The 20,240-nt window shown below is 39.7% G+C and overlaps 1 protein-coding gene across 6 annotated transcripts in view; it reads left to right on the top strand.

Annotated features, from left to right (window-relative positions):
* The window catches only part of PLCB4 (phospholipase C beta 4), a 420,918-nt gene that overhangs the window by 154,243 nt on the left and 246,435 nt on the right, over positions 1 to 20,240 (top strand). For all 6 annotated transcript variants that reach the window (XM_067707497.1, XM_067707492.1, XM_067707493.1 and 3 more), the window contains one exon: positions 3,870 to 3,928. The gene's annotated coding sequence lies outside the window, so the exon portion shown is untranslated. The remainder of the gene's footprint in view (positions 1 to 3,869; positions 3,929 to 20,240) is intronic.

Below are 20,240 nucleotides of genomic sequence, written 5' to 3'. Positions count from 1 at the left end.
TGAGTGGCTTCTTTCATTTAGTATAATTTTTTTAAGGTTCATCCATGTTGTCGCATGTATTCATGTTGCATTCTTTTTATTGCTGAATAACAGTCTATTGTATGGACATATCACATTTTTTAATCCATTCATCAGTTGATGGACATTGGGATTATTTCCACCTTCTGGCTGTTATAAATAATGCTGTCACGAAAAATGTACATGAAAATTTTTTGTTTGTGGACGTGTATTTTCATTTCTCTTCGGTACATAACTCGGAACAGAATTACTGAGCCATATGGTAATTCTATGTTTAACCAGTTGAGGAATTGCCAGGATATTTTCCAAAACAGCTGAAGCATTTTATATTCCCACAAGCAATGTAGGAGGGTTCTGATTTCTCCAAATTCTCACTAACACTTTTTCTAACCTGTCTTCTGATTATAGTTATCCTAGTGGGTGTGAAGTAGTATCTCATTGTGGTTTTGACTTAATTTTCTCTTATGGTTGAACATCTCTTTATATATTTGTATATCTTCTGGGGGGGGGAAATGTCTATTCAGATTATTTACCCATTTTTAAATTGAGTTATTTGTCTTTTTATTGTTAAGTTATAATAGTCCTTCTTAAAATATTCTGGATATAAGTCTCTTATCAGATACATGATTTGGAAAAATCTTCTGTTTTCTGGGTTGTCTTTTCACTTTCTTGATGATGACCTTTGAAGCACAGAAGTTTTTAATTTGGTGAAGTCCAACTTATTCATTTTTTCTTTCGTTGTTTGTGCTTTTGGTGTTATATCTATGAGACCATCGCCTAACCCGTGGTCACAAAGATTTGTTCCTATATTTACTCCTAAGAGTTTTATAGTTTTAGCTCTTATATTTACATCTATGATCCATTTTGAGCTATTTTTTGTGTATGGTGTGAGATAGGAGTCGACCTTCATTCCTCTGTGTGTGGATTTCCAGTTGTCCCAGCACTATTTGTTGAGTAGACTATCTTTCCCTCTTTAATAGTCTTGGCACCCTTGTTGAATGAAAAACAGCTGTTGTTTACACCAGCACTAATAGGATCTGAGATTTGGGGATTTTGTGTGACTATTTATTAGGTTTCTGTCTACATTATAGAAAACTATCTTTCCTCTTTTGAAAGACCCGTGCACACACAGAGACACATAAACACACAGAGAGTCATAGAGGCCTATTCACAGACACACACCCACACACACTCACTCATCTATTCAGTCTCTCCTTTACCAAAGACCCGTTTACACCCTTCAACACCTAGAGTAATAATACTAGGATGAAAATGTTGGTAGGTTGAGGCCTTGATTCACATATGACTACAACACTAAGTCAGTTATAGTAGTTTGCCCACTATATGCCAATAGCTAAATAATTCATGACAAACTGTTTTTACTGCTTCACCTCTTTGTAGTTAAGTATTTCTTTTTTTTTTAACTTTTTTTTTTAAGATTTAATTTTATTTTTATATTTTTGGCTGTGTTGGGTGTTTGTTGCTGCATGTGGGCTGTCTCTAGCTGTGGCGAGCGGGGGCTACTCTTCATTGCAGTGCACGGACTTCTCACTGCGGTGGCTCCTCTTGTTGCGGAGCACAGGCTCTCCGCACAAAGGCTTCAGTAGTTGCGGAACACATGCTCAGTAGTTGTGATTCGTGGGCTCTAGAGAGCAGGCTCAGTAGTTGTGGTGCACGGGCTTAGTTGCTCCGCAGCGTGTGAGATCTTCCCAGACCAGGGATCGAACCTGTGTCTCCTGTGTTGGCAGGCGGATTCTTATCCACTGCACCACCAGGGAAGTCCCATGTAGTTAAGTATTTCAACATTGGCTTTCCCAAATGTTGCAATATCCTAGCCATGAAGCAGAAAGGCTTATGGAACAATGCACCAGTTTTATGCTGGATAGTCACTTAGGGAATTATAGAAGGAAAGCGAAAATGTGTCCAGTATTTAAATCTCTGGTTATAGAAGGACATGGGTAGCAAGTGGTTTCTCAAAACGAGGATCATGGTATAGCAGGGTTAATTAATTATTGACCTTTTTTGGAACTTGTCTTGTTTTACAGTCCCAAGAGACATAAAACATTTTTAACTTCCCAGCTCTAGGCGGGGCACTTAATAATTCACCTTTTCAATGAAGCTGTGGGGAGGCACTGTCTCGGTGCTGGGGATATACATCATGGTTCTAATACACACATGATCCCTGTCTGCATGGAATTTATAGTCTCATTAATACATCACTACAAGTATAAATGTAATATCAAAACTATGGTAAATGCCATGGAGGGGGTAGTACCATGGATGCTAAACATTGGTCAGGGTGCCTGGGTTTGAATGCCAGCTTTGTGTAATTCTTGAATAGACACCCAACTTCTCAGTTTTCTATAAAATGGAAATAATCACAGTACAAACATTTTAGAGTTTTTATGTCGATTAAATATGATGATGCAATCCATGCTTAAAGCTGGGTCATAGTAAATATTTACTAAACAGTGAAGTAATGGGAATTCCCTGGCAGTCCTGTGGTTAGGACTCCATGCTTCCACCGCGAGGAGCCTGGATTTGATTTCTGGTTGGGGAACTAAGATCCCACAAGTCTCACAGTGCGGCCAAAAAAATAATAATATAAAATAAATAAATCAGTGAAGTATGTGTAGATGATGTTGTATATTCTCTATTTCTATATACTTAAAATGGAATGTTTATTTCCATAGGAAGTTTAGATGAATTGGATTCTTGTTTTTTTCAATTTTAATTGTAAAAGTAATATGTTTTGTGATAAAATATTGCATAATTGTTCAACGTTAGGTTAAAATGCAAAGGCCCTTTTTACCTCCCTACAGTACCAGTTCTCCAGAGGCAGCTCAGTTGAGTTTCTTGTTATCCCTTCAAATATGTTCTCTGAATATAACAATATTCATGTCTGTGTTTTTACACCTAGATTAGTGAGGTTTGTTTTAACACACTGGGGTCATAGTACACGTATTACTACATTACTTGAGGTTTTAAAAAGTAATACTATGACCTGAGAATTTTTTTCCATGTCTGTCTATATAGACCCAAGTCTGCTTTTTTTTTTTGTAATGACATATTTTTCATTTGTGGATGTACCTTTCTACCCGGGACTTTACTGTGGACATCACCATAAATAAATGATGACCTTGGGAAAATCCCAGTTCAGATTTTACAGACATCATTTTCCTGTATTTCAATTGCCAATTTTTCTGCCTCTAACTTCTTTCCAAATGCAGATGGGCTTCCTCTTACTTCTATGTACTTCTGACACCACCTGGAACTATGCCACTCCCCTACCCAAAACAAAATCTTGGAAAGATCTTGAATTCTAGATTCAATGTCAAGTCCAAAACTACATAACAACTTGTTAATGAAGGCAATACAAAAACACACATCAAAAATAATGACTATTTGTACATAGATACAATTTCATTATAAATCTTTCCTATTCAGCACTGCTCTTCTTTGAAAGATTTCTTAAAATTACTATCAGTTTCACTATCGATCAGGGAAAGATCATTATATCTACTTCTAGAACATTTTGGATATTGTTGTTGTTCAACTTCTGCTTAATTATTTTGATAGGTTAAGAGGTTGAATTGTAGATCAGCAGCTTAGTAGAGAGAGTGTATAAACCCTATAGGCTGGATGTAGCACTAAGATTTCTGATTTGATGATTGTCTGTTTTTGTCATCCATTTAGAAACTAATGTCACTAATTTATTAATGTCTCTTTCTCATGTGTTTTAAAGAATATTATAGGCTTTGATTTTGAAGTGCAAAGGGCTGTTTCTTTCCATGAGAATTCTAAATTTCCTTCACATTGATTTTTCTCTGATCTGTGTCCTTCCTCCACAGAGGACAGCGCTGTGATTTGACTAAGTGGACGTCACCTTCAGTCAGTCCCCAGCCATCTGGTAAGTACTCTGCACACAGTGGGTAAGTTGCTAGATGTGGGGTTCTAGAACTTTCGATCTGTAAAATGAATCCCTTCATTCACACTGATGTCCCATCTGAAATGCCTCTCAAAACTGATTCACAGATGTTTTCCTTGATGTGGTGGAGTGTTCAACTCCTGGCATTTTCTAGATTCAAGTTTATTCATTCCACTAACCTTGGGTACTTCATTTTCTGCTGGATTTTCTGTTTGCCATCTGTGGGAGTATTGCCTGCATTTAGTAAGCATCAGATATTAAGTTGCTGTTTTCTGTAATTCTTTCTGAGGAGAAATGTATGCGACTTGTTTTTAATCTTATGCACATTTTGTTTAAGAAGATCCTCACCGATGGGAAAAATCATTGTCAGTTGTCGTACACCCTCCATTTTATGGCAACTACCTATAAGGATGATGTAATTAAATCCTTCCAATGTTCCTCTAAAGTTCCATTTTACAAATCTTTAAAGAAAAACTAAAATGGAAATCTAAAATATATATGCACAGTTCTTTTATTTATAAACAATAACTTGCTATGCTTTATTCAAGAGCCAGAATCCTAGCAAATGTTCTTTTCTGACCCCTTTGTCAAATTGCTATTTTCTACTTGGTGTTGTAAGTAAAACATTTGGAGTATGTGTCATTTCTTACTTCAAAGGACAAGAAGTCATTTTATAGTGATCACAAGGAGAAGATAACCAGCAACTTTGCTGTTCGTCTCGATAAGTGAACTCGAGGTTCCAGGCATTTAAAATCAATATTATTTTCTTCTCCGTGTTTCATGTCATGTCAGATATTCCATCATCTTCTGGCAGGGCCCGTGGCTGATTTTCTTCTGGCCTTTCTGTGAGGGGAGGGAAGAATCACACAGCCCAACGCTTCTCCAAGTGATCAGTATTTAATGATGACACAAGACTATCAAGAAAGTAGATTTATTATTAAATGTTCCTACTTATTTTTAGTCAAGTGCAGTATATTTTACTGTTCCCCACGGATGACTCATAAACCATGTCTTAGCAGGCAAATTGGAGTAGGGGGTGCTGAATAATTCAGTAGGGACTTTAAATCAGTGTAGACACAATGTCTGATTTTTACTCTTTTTTTAAAAACCGTTTTTCTGGACTATCCACTTTCTCTGTACAATAGTTGTATTATCCTTAAAAAATAAGTCATTGTTTATCAGCTGGATTATAAATTGTCCCTATAAAGAATTAGGTACTTAGTGAAAATAAACACTTGATTTAAGAGTCCAAAAAAAAAAAAAACAGAGCTTAGAAGTTATTTGTTCTATATTGTAAGTTCCAAGAATGATTTCCTCTATATTAAGTGGTATAAATGCCATGCATTTGATTTTACAAAGACTTTAGATGGCATTGGGTCCTGGGACAGCTAACATAGTATGTGGGCTACTCTTCCATCCCCACACCTGTTAGGACTTGATGGGACCTGGTGTCCCACATGTCACCAGGTTGGTTGATTGTTATCTTTATGTTAGGCTTGCCCTTTTCCCAAAGAGAGAATTCTTGTGTATTTCGTGCTATCCTCTCCTAAAACTAAAAACATCCCACTCTAGCAACATTCAATTGTTGGATACCTTTTATGATGAGGTTTTTTTTTTGAATAGAAGTGAAATCGGGTTCCTTTATAATGTCTTCCCATATTTAAAATGGGGACTATCTAGACCCTGGCATCTGAACCTTTCTGGTTTCATCTTGAAAGCCTGCTTTATTTTGCCATGATTCCAACAGTGGGCTGTACATTAGTTCTAAGTGTTTTTTTTTTTTTAGGACTATTGCATCCACAGTAGGCATTCAGAATATATTTTAATCCCTTAATGGCAAAAGGTGTATTTTAGATTTCTCTTATTTATGTTACATTCAACTTAGCTTTCTATCAGTGTTAAAATAGGAAATATTTATAGAAAACAAAATGAGATGAATTATCTTCACTCTTAAATTTCTAGCTTCTGAATGACTCTTCGTAAAGAGGAATTTATTAGCCTAGTTAAACCAAAGGCTGTCTTCAAGTTTCATGAAAAGAAAGAAAACAACCCTTGATACCTACTGCCCTGTTTTATTTCAGTTTGGAAGGTAGACTCTTTTTTGGGGGAAATTTACCTAATGTTGGGGTGCTTTCTTGTTTTCTGAATGCCTTGAAATTGTTTTTATTAAATATTGATTATGTACAGAATTGATAACATCAGTGTCAGTTATGAAGCTCACCAAACTTTAAGCTGACTTCTCTGTATTTTTACTTCTACTTTGGACCCTTACACGCTACCCTTAACTTCTTTCACACCTGGAGATATATATGCTGTGCCAGTTATTAGCATCTTTTTTCTAGGGCTAAGACCTCTGTTCTAGGGCTGCTGCAATGCTCTTTAGGAACAAAGATACTTCTTGCTTATTAAACTGTGCAGTTATTTTAAATACTTAAGTGTTATAGAAACTTATCTGAGGTACAAAAACAACAATAAGCCACAGAGCACAGGGAGATCAGCTTGGTGCTTTGTGACCACCTAGAGAGGTGGGAAAGGGAGGGTGGGAGGGAGGGAGACGCAAGAGGGAAGAGATATGGGGATATATGTATATGTATAACTGATTCACTTTGTTATAAAGCAGAAAATAACACACCATTGGAAAGCAATTATACTCCAATAAAGATGTTAAAAAAATAAAAAAATAAAGCCACACACACACAAAAAACAATAAGAATCCAGTTTCACATTTTCTTAGGGTCCATTCATACATCACAAAATTCTTGGCTTGGGCTTCCCTAAGCAGATCTGAGGTGGGATTTTTGCACAAGCATTTTATTAAGGCAGTGCTCCCAAGAGAACTAGGGAGTTGGGGAAGGTAAGGGAGAAGGAGGGGGCCAAGCAGAGGGGTGGTTCGGGCAATGTCCCTGCCTCAGCCTGACCCCTGGGGGAGCTCTGGAGTGTAATTGCTCCTGAGAATCTGTTCCTTCTGCTAAAGGTAAGGAGCTGGGCTTTCCCATCCCTGCCTCAGCCATTGGCTATGGGCTGGTGGGAGAGGGGCTGTAAACTGGGGAGCACTTGACTCTGCATCTGCAGGTGAAGCAGCTCTAGAAGTTGAAGGCTGTTCCTCTTAAGAAATTTGCTAGTGCCATCTTTAGAAGCAAAACACAGAAAAGCTGGGAGGTGGGCATGCAGGACAGTTAAAAGGTACCCAGTGATATCTGAACAAGACACTGGAGTGTCTTCTCTACCTAGACACATGTTCTCTTACTCACTTCCTCACTCATGCAGGCACATTCTTCATCCCTTAGGCCTTTTCCTGGTGCAAGTTTACATACTTTCGGAAGCTGTATAAATTCATTTTCTTCCCTTGAATAGATCATAAGTTACTGCTTCAAATATCTAAGTCCTAAAGTGATTGCACCTATGTAATTTTCAGTGAGTGAGACACCTAGGTAATTTTCAGTTAGTAGAATTGCTACATATATTAGAGTTAAAAAAATAAATAAAATCTGAAATTTCAAAGCTTTCCTTATATGAATTTCATCATGGATAATGATTTCAGTGCCCTGAAAAAGAAGCAAGGATACTGTGTGACTGTATGGTTGGCATTTATTCTTACTAGAAACATTTCCAAGCATAAATATTAACTCTGTTATTTTTCATTCTCACCTCTTTTAACCATTCTTTTAAATTTTATATCCAAACATTTCACCTTTGCCTTAAAAGTATTTTCCTAAAACTTTCATAGAAATATATGGTGTTTCCTTGGGCACCTTCAACTCAGCATAGCACAAAAGTTTGGTCCAATAGAAAAAGCATGTGAGCAGCATGAATAATTTTAAATTTTCTTATAGCCTCATTTAAAAAGAAAAAAAAAAAGAGGTTGTGATAACAGGCTGTACTGGAGGCTGGGAAGTCCAAGATCACACTTGAAATTAATTTTAATAATATATATTTTAGCCCAGCATATACTAATTCTTATCATTTCAACATTCAACATTATTAATTATATTTTTACCTTTTTTTTTTAAGAATTTTCATCTGTGTATATTTTATATTTACAACAGATCTCAGTTCAGACTAGCTTTATTTCAGGTGCTCAAAACCACCTTTGGCCAACGGCACTGTAGTGGACAGTGCAACTTCAGAATGTTATAGAGAAACTCTAGGAAGAGGCATACTTCCTTTAGATAAGACTTTTTGTCAGCACTTTTGCATCTCCCAGCTTGGTAACCCCATTCAATAAAGAAGTGAGGCGGCACTGTTGTCCAAAGAAAGTGAGCTGATCTGTCCTTGATGAGGCATTGCTGCTTCCATTTGGGACTTAATGCCCTGTAGGCATGAATTATGATTAAAATGATTGGGTTTGGCAGCTAAGATATCACTGATAACCTTGAGGAGTGCAGAATTATAGGGTCACTTTTTGGAAGAAACTGAGTCTTGAATGAAGGGTAGAATGTAGAAAAAATTTGAAAAGGAAAAGAGGGCATCTTAGGCAATGGAAAAAAGTTGTATATATATGTATATAATGTGTGTTGCAGGAGAAGGTTCTGGAAGAGTTTGGGTACTTGCGTGTAAACTGATGAGACTGGAGTACTAACTACACAATAAGAAAGGTAGGTAGTGGCTAGTTTGATACCAGGTGTGAAGACTCAGATTGTGCAGTGTATGAAGTGAGGTATCATCATGACCCAGTTTATACGCTGGGGTCTGTTTTAGTTATTTATTGTGGTGTAAGGAATCACTCCAAAATGTAGTGGCTTGAAACAAAAGCAGCCACCTTTTCACCTCTCACATTTTCTGTGGGTCAGGGGTTCCAGAAGGGCTTCGTTGTGCTGTTCCGGCTTGGGGTCCCTCAGGTAGTTGCATTCAAATGGCATCTGAAGCGGAAAGGACAAGAGGCTGGAGCAGCTGGAAGCTGGCTGGGCTCTCTCTCTCCATATAGTCTCAGGATTCTCCATGATGTCTCTCTTCATGGGAAACTGTGGGCTTCTTCACAGCATAGCAGCTTTAGGGCAGCTGGACTGCTTACGTGGGCTCCAGTGTGATTATTCCTCCTGACAAGTGAGACACAGATCTTCTTTATGACGTAGCCTTAACGATCATGCTGCATCATTTCCATCACGTTATTTGGTTACTGGTGAGTCACAAGCCTGTCCAGTTTCAAGGGAAGGAGACATAAATGCCCACCTCCCAGTGGGAGAGTGTTAAAGTCACATTGTATGAAGAGAATGTTGGAAGAACTTCTACCACAGGGGCCCTCTCCAATGCCACTGCTGTACGGATCTTGCCCCCTGTAGCCATACTCTGGGCATGCTCTGGCGTGAACACACCATTCATTCCTGGGCACACTTCTGCACAGTGGCTCCCTTTCCCTCCCTTACCTGGTAAGCTAGACTGGGCAGCCCTTAAGACAACCTGAAGTCTTTTGTTTAGACAGTGACTGGTCAGTACTGGCCTGTCATCCACTTTTTATTATCTTCACTTAATCTTTACTGTTAGGGGCATCCCCAAGGGGTGGGCATGGCCCAGCCTCAAATGTTCTCCTCCCTTTCTTGATTTGTGGAATAATTGAGAGATGAGAGCAAAACCAAAGAGAAGGAAGAAGTTTCTAACCCTCTACTCCCCTTGCCAGAAGGATACCCCTCTACCGCGTAGGGATGTCCCTTCTAAGAGGGAACTAGGTGTGTAATGAGCTTTCACTTACTTTCTCCTCCCTCTTTCCTCTTGCTAAGTCACAACCTTTAACTAGAAAAGATTTAAAATGCCAGCAGTCTAAGAGTTTAGAGGTAAAGTGTATTGAACTCTGCAATGTATTTACTGTGAAATACATTAAAAAACAAAACAAAACAAGAACTGATGGTTAGAGAGCTGGATAAAAGGCTAGATATTCAAAAAAGCTAGGTGGTGGGAATATGGTTGTTCACTGTAAAAAAAAAAAGAACTTTCAACTTTTCCTTATTTTTAAAATAAAATACTAGAGCAGAAAAGCATAAACCATATAATTATAATGTGATACCTTTGGGAAAATAATGTCAGTTTTCTACTTCAGTAGATGCTGAAGGCTTATCCTGTTTTGCAGGCCAAAGAAAATTTCAGAAGTTTATATTAGCAAAGTTATTTGTCCTTTCTTGTTTGCTGAAAGATTTGAAGAAACTGGAAAAGGTCTAACAGTCCAGTATAGAAAATTTTAGCTGTTGCCCTTCTATTTTTTAGTTTCTTCGACCAGGCTTTTCACATGAAGCTTGTGAGTATGCTATTTTTGAAGTCATCATGACATTAAAATTGCTTTTGTGTGACATTTCCCAAGAGTCCTTGTGTGGTCGTGTCAGCAGGAACTTCTTATTCCAAAGAGAGAATTTCTCATCTCCACATGTGTTCCACACACCCCTATTTTGAATTGGGCAGCCTGAATCTTTTCCAGATCTGAAACGTAGATTTTTTTTCCCCCCGTACAGTGGAAAGGTTTGCATTGTTTGGTCTGTTGCTATAAAAGGGAGAAAAAAATAAATCCAGTTTAGTTCCCTGATCCTTTTTATTTTATCATTTTTTTTGATTTATCAATAAAATGTTAAAAGCCAGTGGAAATTGTTGCATTTGAAAGTCCTTGCCTACTTTTTTGAAATGAACAGAGGAGCAGGCATCGTGTCTTCTCTGTCCTCAGGTGGGAAAGGGCAGCTTGCTGAGGCCTGAGGACTAAAATAAAGCCTCCCAGGAAAGGAACCAGCCAGTGACCTTGGGCAGTAACCGCCTTGCAGGTCAGCAGCTGCTTCGTTACTTGCCATATTTTGTGGCCTGTGGGGGGAATCAAGTGTCACAAACGCAGGAAGAGAGCAGTTTGAGGACGATTCCAGTGGCTCTGCCAGCAAAAGTGCTGACATGATCTACTGACCCTTCCCGTATGGCTGCAGGCCATGTGCTTTTACAGTGGGCATGCAGGGAGCAGAGAGAAGGCACTACTCTTATAAAAAATAAGCAGCAAGAAACGGATGCAATGGTAGTATTTTGTTTACTCCTCGAGTGATAATACAGCGGTATGGAATTTGGATAGATGCAGTGCACTGTCTCGTTGGAGATGTTTGAGAGCCCTTATTGAGCTAATAGAAAAATAAAAGTCACACCCCCTTCTCCAAGCAATTAGAAGTTTACTGGAAAACTGGAGGTTGCTCCTGGTGACTTTTATAATTTCTCACCTGGCTCAATGCATTATGGTGTAGGAGGAAGAATGTGAGCTCTGAAGCTTGGGGCTTGGTTTTCCCGTCTGGAAAATGAGCACAGTGTCACCGATTTCATTGTATTTTGGAAGTCTTTACAAGGAGATGTTGCATACGTAGGACCTGTCTTACTGTAGATAATATGTTCCTTCTCATTTTTATTTCCCAGGGATGTTTGTGAGGCTCCAAACTACTTTCTTCTTTGTATGACATTTCCCAAGAGCCTTTGTGTGGTTATGACAGCAAGAACTTATTCCAAAGATAGAATTTCGTGTCCCCACACATGTTACATACTCTCCTATTTTGAATTGGGCACCCTGAATCTTTTTCAGACCTGAAATGTGGATCTTTTCCCCCTACAATGGAGATGTTCCCTTTGTTTTTTCTGTTTCTGTAAAAGGGAGAAAAAAAAATAAGCAAATCCAATTTAGCTCCCTGGCATTGGAGATGTTAACTCGCCTCTTTCTTCTCCTCGGTAACCCTTTGCTCTTTCTCTTGTACAAATGTAAAGGAATGAAGAGTCTGCAAAGGATTGACCTTGAGGAGCTTCAGGTACCACATTGTCCTTCCTTTAAGGAACTACTTCTACCTCGTGGTCCTCATGGTGCCCTTCCTTCAGGGACTTTACAAAGGGCCATTTCTGTGGATTCTAGACTGCGTACAGATGCAACTCTTCTGTTAGGACACCATCGCCGGATTGAACCACCTCCTTTTCCTGTGTTCACACCATCTCTGCTTCTTCCCTCTGAGCACATCTGCCGGCACCCGCGCCCCTCCTGATGCTTATTTCTGCTGTTCCCAAGGCTTTGGTCTTAGCTAAAAACCTGCGTTGCTTTGCCTGCCTTGTCTTTCTTCTTCCTTCTGCCTTTTTAAAAAAATGAAGGGAAATTCACATAACAACAATTAGCCATTTTAAAGTGAGCCATGCAGTGTCATTTAGCACATTCACAAACTTGTGCAACCACTACCTCTACCTAATTCTAAAAATTTTCATCACCCCCAAAGAAGCCCCTACCCACTAAGCGGTTGCTCCCCACTTTACCCTTCCTCAACCCGTGGCGGAACCATACAACCCTTGACCTTTGCTTTTTTTCACTAGGCGTAATGTTTTTAAGAGTCTTCCATGTTATAGCATGTATCAGTGTTTCATCCCTTTTTATAGCTGAATAATAATGCCCATTGTATGTATATACCACAATTCATTTATCTATTCATCCATTAATGGACATTTGGGCTGTTTTCATCTTTTGGCTATTGTGAATAGTGCTGCTATGAACATGTGTATATGTACTCAAAAACATATGTATTTGAGTCCTTCTTTTCAGTTGTTTCAGGGATATACCTAGGAGTGGAATTGCTGGGTCATATACTAATTCTATGTTTAACTTTTTTTTTTGATAAATTTATTTTATTTTATTTTTTTTATTTTTGGCTGTGTTGGGTCTTTGTTGCTGCGTACGGGCTTTCTGTAGTTGAGGTGAGTGGAGGCTATTCTTCATGGCGGTGTGCGGGCTTCTCACTGCGGTGGCTTCTCTTGTTGCGGAGCACAGGCTCTAGGTGTGCAGGCTTCAGTAGTTGTGGCACGCAGGCTCAGTAGTTGTAGCACATGGGCTTAGTTGCTCCGTGACATGTGGGATCTTCCTGGACCAGGGCTGAAACCCACGTCCCCTGCATTGGCAGGTGGATTCTTAACCACTGTGCCACCAGGGAAGTCCCTATGTTTAACTTTTTGATGAATTACAAAACTGTTCTCCACAGTAGCTGCACCATTTTTCATTCCCACCAGCAATGTACTTGAGTTCCAGTTTCTCCACATCCTTGCCAACACTTATTTTCTTTTTCTTTTTATTAAAACCATCTAATGAGTATGAAATGGTACAACATGTGGTTTTGATTTGCATTCCCTGTTGACTAATGATGTGCATCTTTTCATGTGGTTGTTGGCTGTTTGTATACCTTCTTTGGAGAAATGTCAGTTCAAGTTGTTTACCCATTTTTTAAGTGAGTTGATTGCCTTTTTGTTATTATATTGGAAAAGTTTTTTTTTTATATATTCCGGATACTTGATCTTTATCAGATATATGACTTGCAGAGACCTCTCATTTTATACATTGTCTTTTCACTTTCTTGATAATGTCTTTTAATGCACACAAGTTTTTAATTTTGATGAAGTTGAATTTCCCTAATTTTTATTGTTGTTGCTTTTGCTTGCATGTCAAATATAAGAATCCATTGCCAAACCCAAAGTTAGGAAGATTTACCCCTATATGTTCTTTTAGAAGTTTTGTGGTTTTAAGCTCTTATATTTATGTATTAATTCATTTTGAGTTAATTTTTGAATTTGGTATGAGGTAGGGATTCAACTTCATTCTTTTGCATGTGGATATCCAGTTGTCCCAGCACCATTTATTGAAGAAATTGTTCTTTCCCCATTGAATGATCTTGGCATCCTTGTCAATCAATTGGCCATGATGTATAAGTTTATTTCTTGACTCTCAATTCTACTCCATTGTTCTATATGCCTGTCCTTTTGCCAGTACCACATTGTTTGGATTCCCATGTCTTGGTAGTAAGTTTTAAAATCATCAAGTATGAGTCTTTCAACTTTGTTCTTCTTTTCTAGTATTATTTTGGCTATTCAGGACTCCTCCTCCTTTTGCTTTTATTATCATTTTGTCCTGTAGTGATTCTGGAACTGTGGTACTGCACCTCAAGAGAAAGCAGCAACCCAGTGAATAATCATATAGGTGCATGGTGGTTTATTATAGGTGCACTGGACTCCAAACACTTCTTTTGCTTAAGGTCACACCCTCGGAACTGTGATGAGAACAGTGTTGGTGGTATTCAAAGCAAAGCCACTGCACAGGCTGTTGGGTTAAAGCCACTTGTTAGAATTCCAAGGGAGGGAGACGTCAGAGAGAGTAGAAGAATGAGAAAGACTCCACGTGTCATTGCTGGCTTTGAAGATGGAGAAAGATGAGCCAAGGGATAGGGATGGCCTCTAGAAGCCTAGAACAACCCCAGCCAATAGCACGCAAGGGAATCAGGACCTCAGTCCTACAAGCACAGAGAAACAAATTCTGCCAGCAAACTGAGTGAGCTTAGAAGTGAATTTTCCCCTAGAGACTCTGAAAAGGAATTCAGCCCTGCCAGCATCCTGATCTTAGCCTTGTGGACACTGAGCTGAGAAACCAGTCAACCCTCCTAGACTGTGACTTACAGAACTGCAAAGGTGAAGTTTACCTTTGAACACCTAAGAAAAATGAATATTGTAAGCATCATATAAGGATATCTTGGTTATTTTTTTAAAAAGAAGCTGAATATTGCAGTGTATAATGTATTATTTAATAGATTCTTTTTTATTAAATAAATATGTACTGAGTTTATTCATGTAACAAATGAAAACAAAAGAATTCCAAGGGAGCCTTTTGGGAAAGAGCAAACATGTGACCTTCCCCATTTGTTGTGGTGACTAGTACTGTTCTCTGGTTTATTCATGTGTTCAGTTGTGTTAGTCATTGTCTTCAATTATGTAGACAATTAAAAAAAAAAAAAAAACCTTCTCGGGCTTCCCTGGTGGTGCAGTGGTTGAGAGTCCGCCTGCCGATGCAGGGGACACAGGTTCGTGCCCCAGTCCGGGAAGATCCCACATGCCGCAGAGCGGCTGGACCCGTGAGCCATGGCCGCTGAGCCTGCGCGTCCGGAGCCTGTGCTCCGCAACGGGAGAGGCCACAACAGTGAGAGGCCCGCGTACCGCAAAACAACAACAACAACAACAAAAAACCCTTCTCTTATATAAGGGAAAGCTGTGACATAGGCATCAAAATCAGGAAGAAGTCAGAAGGTGGAGAGAGAGTGAGGAGGAAGACAGGTGATTTTGCCGGGATTGGTTGCTGGGATAAGTCACATTTTTTTCCAACATGTTTGACCTCTGGTCCATTCCTTTGAGAGTAGTGGGGACTGTGTAGGTTTTTCCTTTTGTAAATAACTCTTATCTGTAAATCCTCAGCAACTATTCTTTAACCATTTCCAGATGGCCTTAGAGTGCTCATCTAATACAAGCTTGTTCCTGGGAGGTGAGAGAAAGTTGCTTTAGCCCCGAGACACTTTGAGGATGGGAAGAGACACATGTGTTTTCTACCTGACCCTCATTAGAACAGAGTAGGAAGCAGCTACATATATGTTTGTGTATATGTATGTATATGTATTAAACACTTGAGCACTGAATGAAAACATCCAAATAACTGTACAGGGAGAACTAATTAGATGAGACTGATTAAACAAGTAGCAGGAAATTGATTAAGGCAAAGGACCCAGGGCCACCTATGAGTGTAGGAGATAACTTCTGGGCCTGGGCAGGGCCTCCTGAAAGAGGCTTTTTTTCTGTGTAGGTGAAACAAGGGCTTTTCTTACCTTCCCAGCTAGGTTAGGAGAAGCAGTTTGGGGAGACACATATACTAGGGCTCCTGGGACCTTTATGCACTGAACAGGAACATCTAAAAGTATAGTCCCCCCTGGGTAGAGGACGAGGTGGGAGCCCTTGTCTGTGAGAACTGAGAAGCCAATCCTTGAGGGGCAACAAATGTCACCAGGCCTGACTCAGGGACCAACCAGAACTCATCACTGACTGTGGTCAGTATAGCTTGGTCTTCAGGGTTTGGCAGGAGCTTATAGCATTGCTGTGAGGATACAGTTCTCATCTGATACAGACAAACAAACCACCACCAACACCTACCCCATGCTCTTACAGGGTGCCTGACACATAATAAGTGCTCAATTATTGAGAGTCATTATTTTTATTAAATATACCAAAGGGTGGTTCTGACAGTTTGCTCCATGGAGAAGCCCTTGGCTAGGATTTCTAGAGTAAGTGTAGACAGTCACCTGCTGTCTGATGCACCCACTGTGATCCTGCATTTCCTATGGGAGCAGAAGGGCTAGCAATAGTAAAATCCCATTAAACAGGTACAACAGTAAACTCCTCTACTTAGATGTGTGCTTTCAGATCAGTTATGAGAGTAACTGTCTGCCATTTTCAGCTGCTAAAACAGACCCAGAAATTCTGCAAACAAAGGAAGGGCTTTAGGATGCTGTGCCACCTGCAAAAGGGCCCATGTCCCATGCCTGTGCTCACTGCCTTTCAGGGAGGGTACCATTCGGTGGGGAAGTGCAGGAGCTAAAGTTCACACTGCAAGAAGACATACTAGGTGTCAGCAGGGATCCCCTCTCAGGATGGCATGGAGGTGGAAATTTAACTTCCTTAATTTATTTTATATTTCTCCCCCCAAAGTGGCAAGCTTATATTTTACTTTATTTGTTATCTAAAAAATTTCTTTTACAACAAATATGGATTCTTCATGTTTAAAACTTTTTTCTTTAAAATTTGTTTACCTAATTTTTTTAATTGAAGTATAGTTGATTTATGATATTATATTAGTTTCAGGTGTACAGCACAGTGATTTAAGTCTTTATAGATTATACTCCATTTAAAGTTGTTGTAGGGCTTCCCTGGTGGCGCAGTGGTTAAGAATCCACCTGCCAATGCAGGGGACACAGTTTCGAGCCCTGGTCCGGGAAGATCCCGCATGCTGCGGAGCAACTAAGCCTGTGCACCACAACTACTGAGCCTGACCTCTAGAGCCTGCGAGCCACAACTGCTGAGCCTGCATGCCACAACTACTGAAGCCCATGTGCCTAGAGCCCGTGCTCCACAACAAGAGAAGCCACTGTAATGAGAAGCCTACGCACCTCAACGAAGAGTAGCCTCCGCTCTCTGCAACCAGAGAAAAGCCTGCGCACAGCAACAGAGAACCAACACAGCCAAAAAAAAATTTTTTTTAATTAAAAAAGTAAAGTTATTGTAAAATATTGGCTGTATTCCCTGTTCTGTGCAATATATCCTTGTAGCTTTTAAATTTTGTACATAGTAGTTTGTACCCCTTTACCTGTCTTGCCCCTCCCTCTACTCCTCTCCCCAATGGTAACAACTAGTTTTTTCTCTATATCTGTGAGTCTGTTTCTGTTTTGATATGTTCATTCATTTGTTTTATTTTTTAGATTCTACATGTAAGTGATAACACACAGTAATTTTCTTTCTCTGACTTATTTCACCAAGTGTAATACCCTCCAGGTTCATCCATGTTGTTGTAAAGGGCAAAATTTTTTTTTTATGGCTGAGTAATAGTTGATTGTGTATACACACACACAAACACACACACACACACACCACATCTTCTTTATCCATTCATCTGTCAATGGACACTTAGGTTGCTTCCATATCTTGGCTAGTGTAGATAATGCTACTATGAACATTGGGGTGCATGTATCTTTTTGAATTAGTGTTTTCATTTTCTTTGGATATGTGCCAGGAGTGGGCTTGCTTAAGACTATTTTTGGAGGGTTTCCTGCCTTGCTTGAGACAGGAATTATCAGAGTGATTGTCAGGGAAAAAAGCTGGGAAATTTATTGTACACTATTCTCCTATAGGCAGTGTGTTAGTCCACTAAATCTGCCATAACAAAATATCAGACTGGGTGGCTTTAACAACAGAAATTTACTTTCTTACAGTTCTGGAGGCTGAGAGTCCAAGGTCAAGGTGTCATCGAGTATGGTTTCTCCTAAGTTTTTTCTCTTTGGTTTGAAGATGGTCACTTTCTTGCTGTATCCTCATGTAATCTTTTCTCTGTGCACACACATCCCTAGTGTCTGTTTGTGTGTCCAAATTTTCTCTTCTTATAAGGATACCAGTCAGATTGGATGAGGGCCCATCCTAAGAGCCTATTTCTAATTTAATTACCTCTTTAATGGCCTTATCTCCAAATACAGTCACATTGTGAGGTACTGGGAGTTAAGGCTTCAACATACGAATTTTGGAGGAGACACAGTTTAGCCCATACCAGGCAGCATAGGGGTAAAGGAGAACATAGACAAGTAGGAAATAAGAGCCAGAAAAGTGGGTCAAAAGTCAGGGCCAAGCTTCCCTGGTGGCACAGTGGTTGAGAGTCCACCTGCCAATGCAGGGGACACGGGTTCGTGCCTCAGTCTGGAAGGATCCCACATGCCGCGGAGCAACTGGGCCCGTGAGCCACGGCCGCTCAGCCTGTGCGTCTGGAGCCTGTGCTCTGCAACGGTAGAGGCCACAACAGTGAGAGGCCCATGTACCGCAAAAAAAACCCCAACAACAAACAGAAAAAACAAAACAAAAAAGTCAGGGCCACGGGGAATAAGGAGAAGTTGTAGGACGGGACTCTATGCACTGCTAATGGGAAAGAAACTATTTCCCTAGCTGATTAATGTATCAGTTAGCTTTTGCTGCATAACAGACTACCCCAGAAATGTCCTGGCTTAAACCACCAAACATTAATTTAGCTCACAATTGAGTGGATTGTCAGTTTGGACTGCCCTTAGCTGGAAAGTTCTACTGATCTCAACTGAGCTCACTTAAGTATCTCTGGTCAACTGTTGGGTATACTGAGGGCTGGCTGGTAGAGAGTGGCCTTAGCTCATTTCTCCTGTATGTGTTTCTTGCCTTCTAGCAGGCCAGTTTGGGTTTCAAAGAGGGAGAGAAAGAGCAAAGGAGAGAGTGTGAATGAGTACCAAAGCCATACCATCATTTCTTCCACACTCTGTTTGTCAAGGGAAGTCGCAGACCAGCCCAGATTTAAGAGGTGGGGAGATGTACCCTTTTGGGTGAATGGCTTTGAGAGAAGGATTATTTAACTATGAAAATTCTGTGGCCTATTATATTTTATATTCATAATAGACTTGCCTATGTTCATAATCAGAAAATAACAACCTGGAAAGGAATCACTAGGGCATTTATTTATGAGTGGTGGTTCTTTATTCCCAAGTTGGGATGAACAGTTTAATCAGAATATTTATTCCAACCATGGGTGTCTTACTTTCCTGCATGGCTTGGTCCAGCCAGTTCACTGGGAGAGATCCCAGTCAGGAGAATGCAGAGTGATAGCTCAATTTTCTTCTCTTATCCTACTTAGAATGTAGCCTCTGGAAATAAGGTAATTTAGTGGAAACCTCCAGCTGTTATCTCATGGAGACAGGGAGACAGGCATCATGAAGCTGTAACAGGAAAACAGGATCTCTGGGGTCTTATGTAGGGAGACTGTTGAGAAAATTCAAACCTAACACCTTATATGGAAGCATATGTGTCATATAAACTCTCACAGAAGAGAGTTATCTCCTTGTCACATGACTTACTAGTCCTTTGTACCCACATGGGGCTCTGTTAAGGGAATCCTCTTTCTAATTAGTTCTGTATTTCATATTAAAAAATCATACAGCTGTGTATAGCAGCTGTTCCTTAGCCCATTGTGAGATGGCTCTGTACACTGAACTACATGGAGATGCAGAAGAACATGATGGTGTCTTGTGGGGCAGAGAAAGGAAACTGGTGTGTAAAGTCTGAAACGTTCACTATTAAAGTTTTATATCTGGAAAATAAACGTATTTTTTAGTGCATTCACACAGAACTGTTTGGCAGATTCTTACAAAGTTCAGCATACACTTACCATATGCCTCTAGCATTTTCATTCCTAGGTTATTTTCCTCGAGAGAATGAAAATATATCCACACAAAGATTGTAAATGAATGTTCATAGCAGCTTTAGTTATAATAACAGAAACTGTAAAAACACAAGTATCCACCACATTAATGGATAAACAAATTATGAAGTATGCATACAATGGAATACTGCTTTGCAATGAAAAAGGAGCAAGGTACTGGTACAAACAACAACTTGGGTGAATCTCAGAAACATCCTGCTATGTAAAGAAGTGATACATAAAAGGATACATGCTGTGTTATTCCATTTATAGGATGTTCAAAACAGACCAATTTAATCTGTCATGACAGGAGGTAGATAGGTGATTGCTTGTGGCTGGCATGTGTATTGGGTAGGGTGTGGGGGTGAGGATGGCAGAGTGGCCTGGAGGAACTTTTGGGTTGATGGAAAAGGTTCCAATATCTTGAGTGTGTTGCTAGTTACGTGGGTGCATTGTACTATATATATAATGTAGCCCTCAATAAATTGAGCTATTTGTGGGGGAGGGGGTTGTCCATGTTTCTCAATACATATATGACAT

This window comes from Pseudorca crassidens, chromosome 15, assembly GCF_039906515.1.
Source record: "Pseudorca crassidens isolate mPseCra1 chromosome 15, mPseCra1.hap1, whole genome shotgun sequence".
Classification (NCBI taxonomy): domain Eukaryota; kingdom Metazoa; phylum Chordata; class Mammalia; order Artiodactyla; family Delphinidae; genus Pseudorca; species Pseudorca crassidens.
The sequence above is the reverse complement of the archived record's forward strand: the minus strand, read 5'-3'. Positions and strand labels throughout refer to the sequence as shown.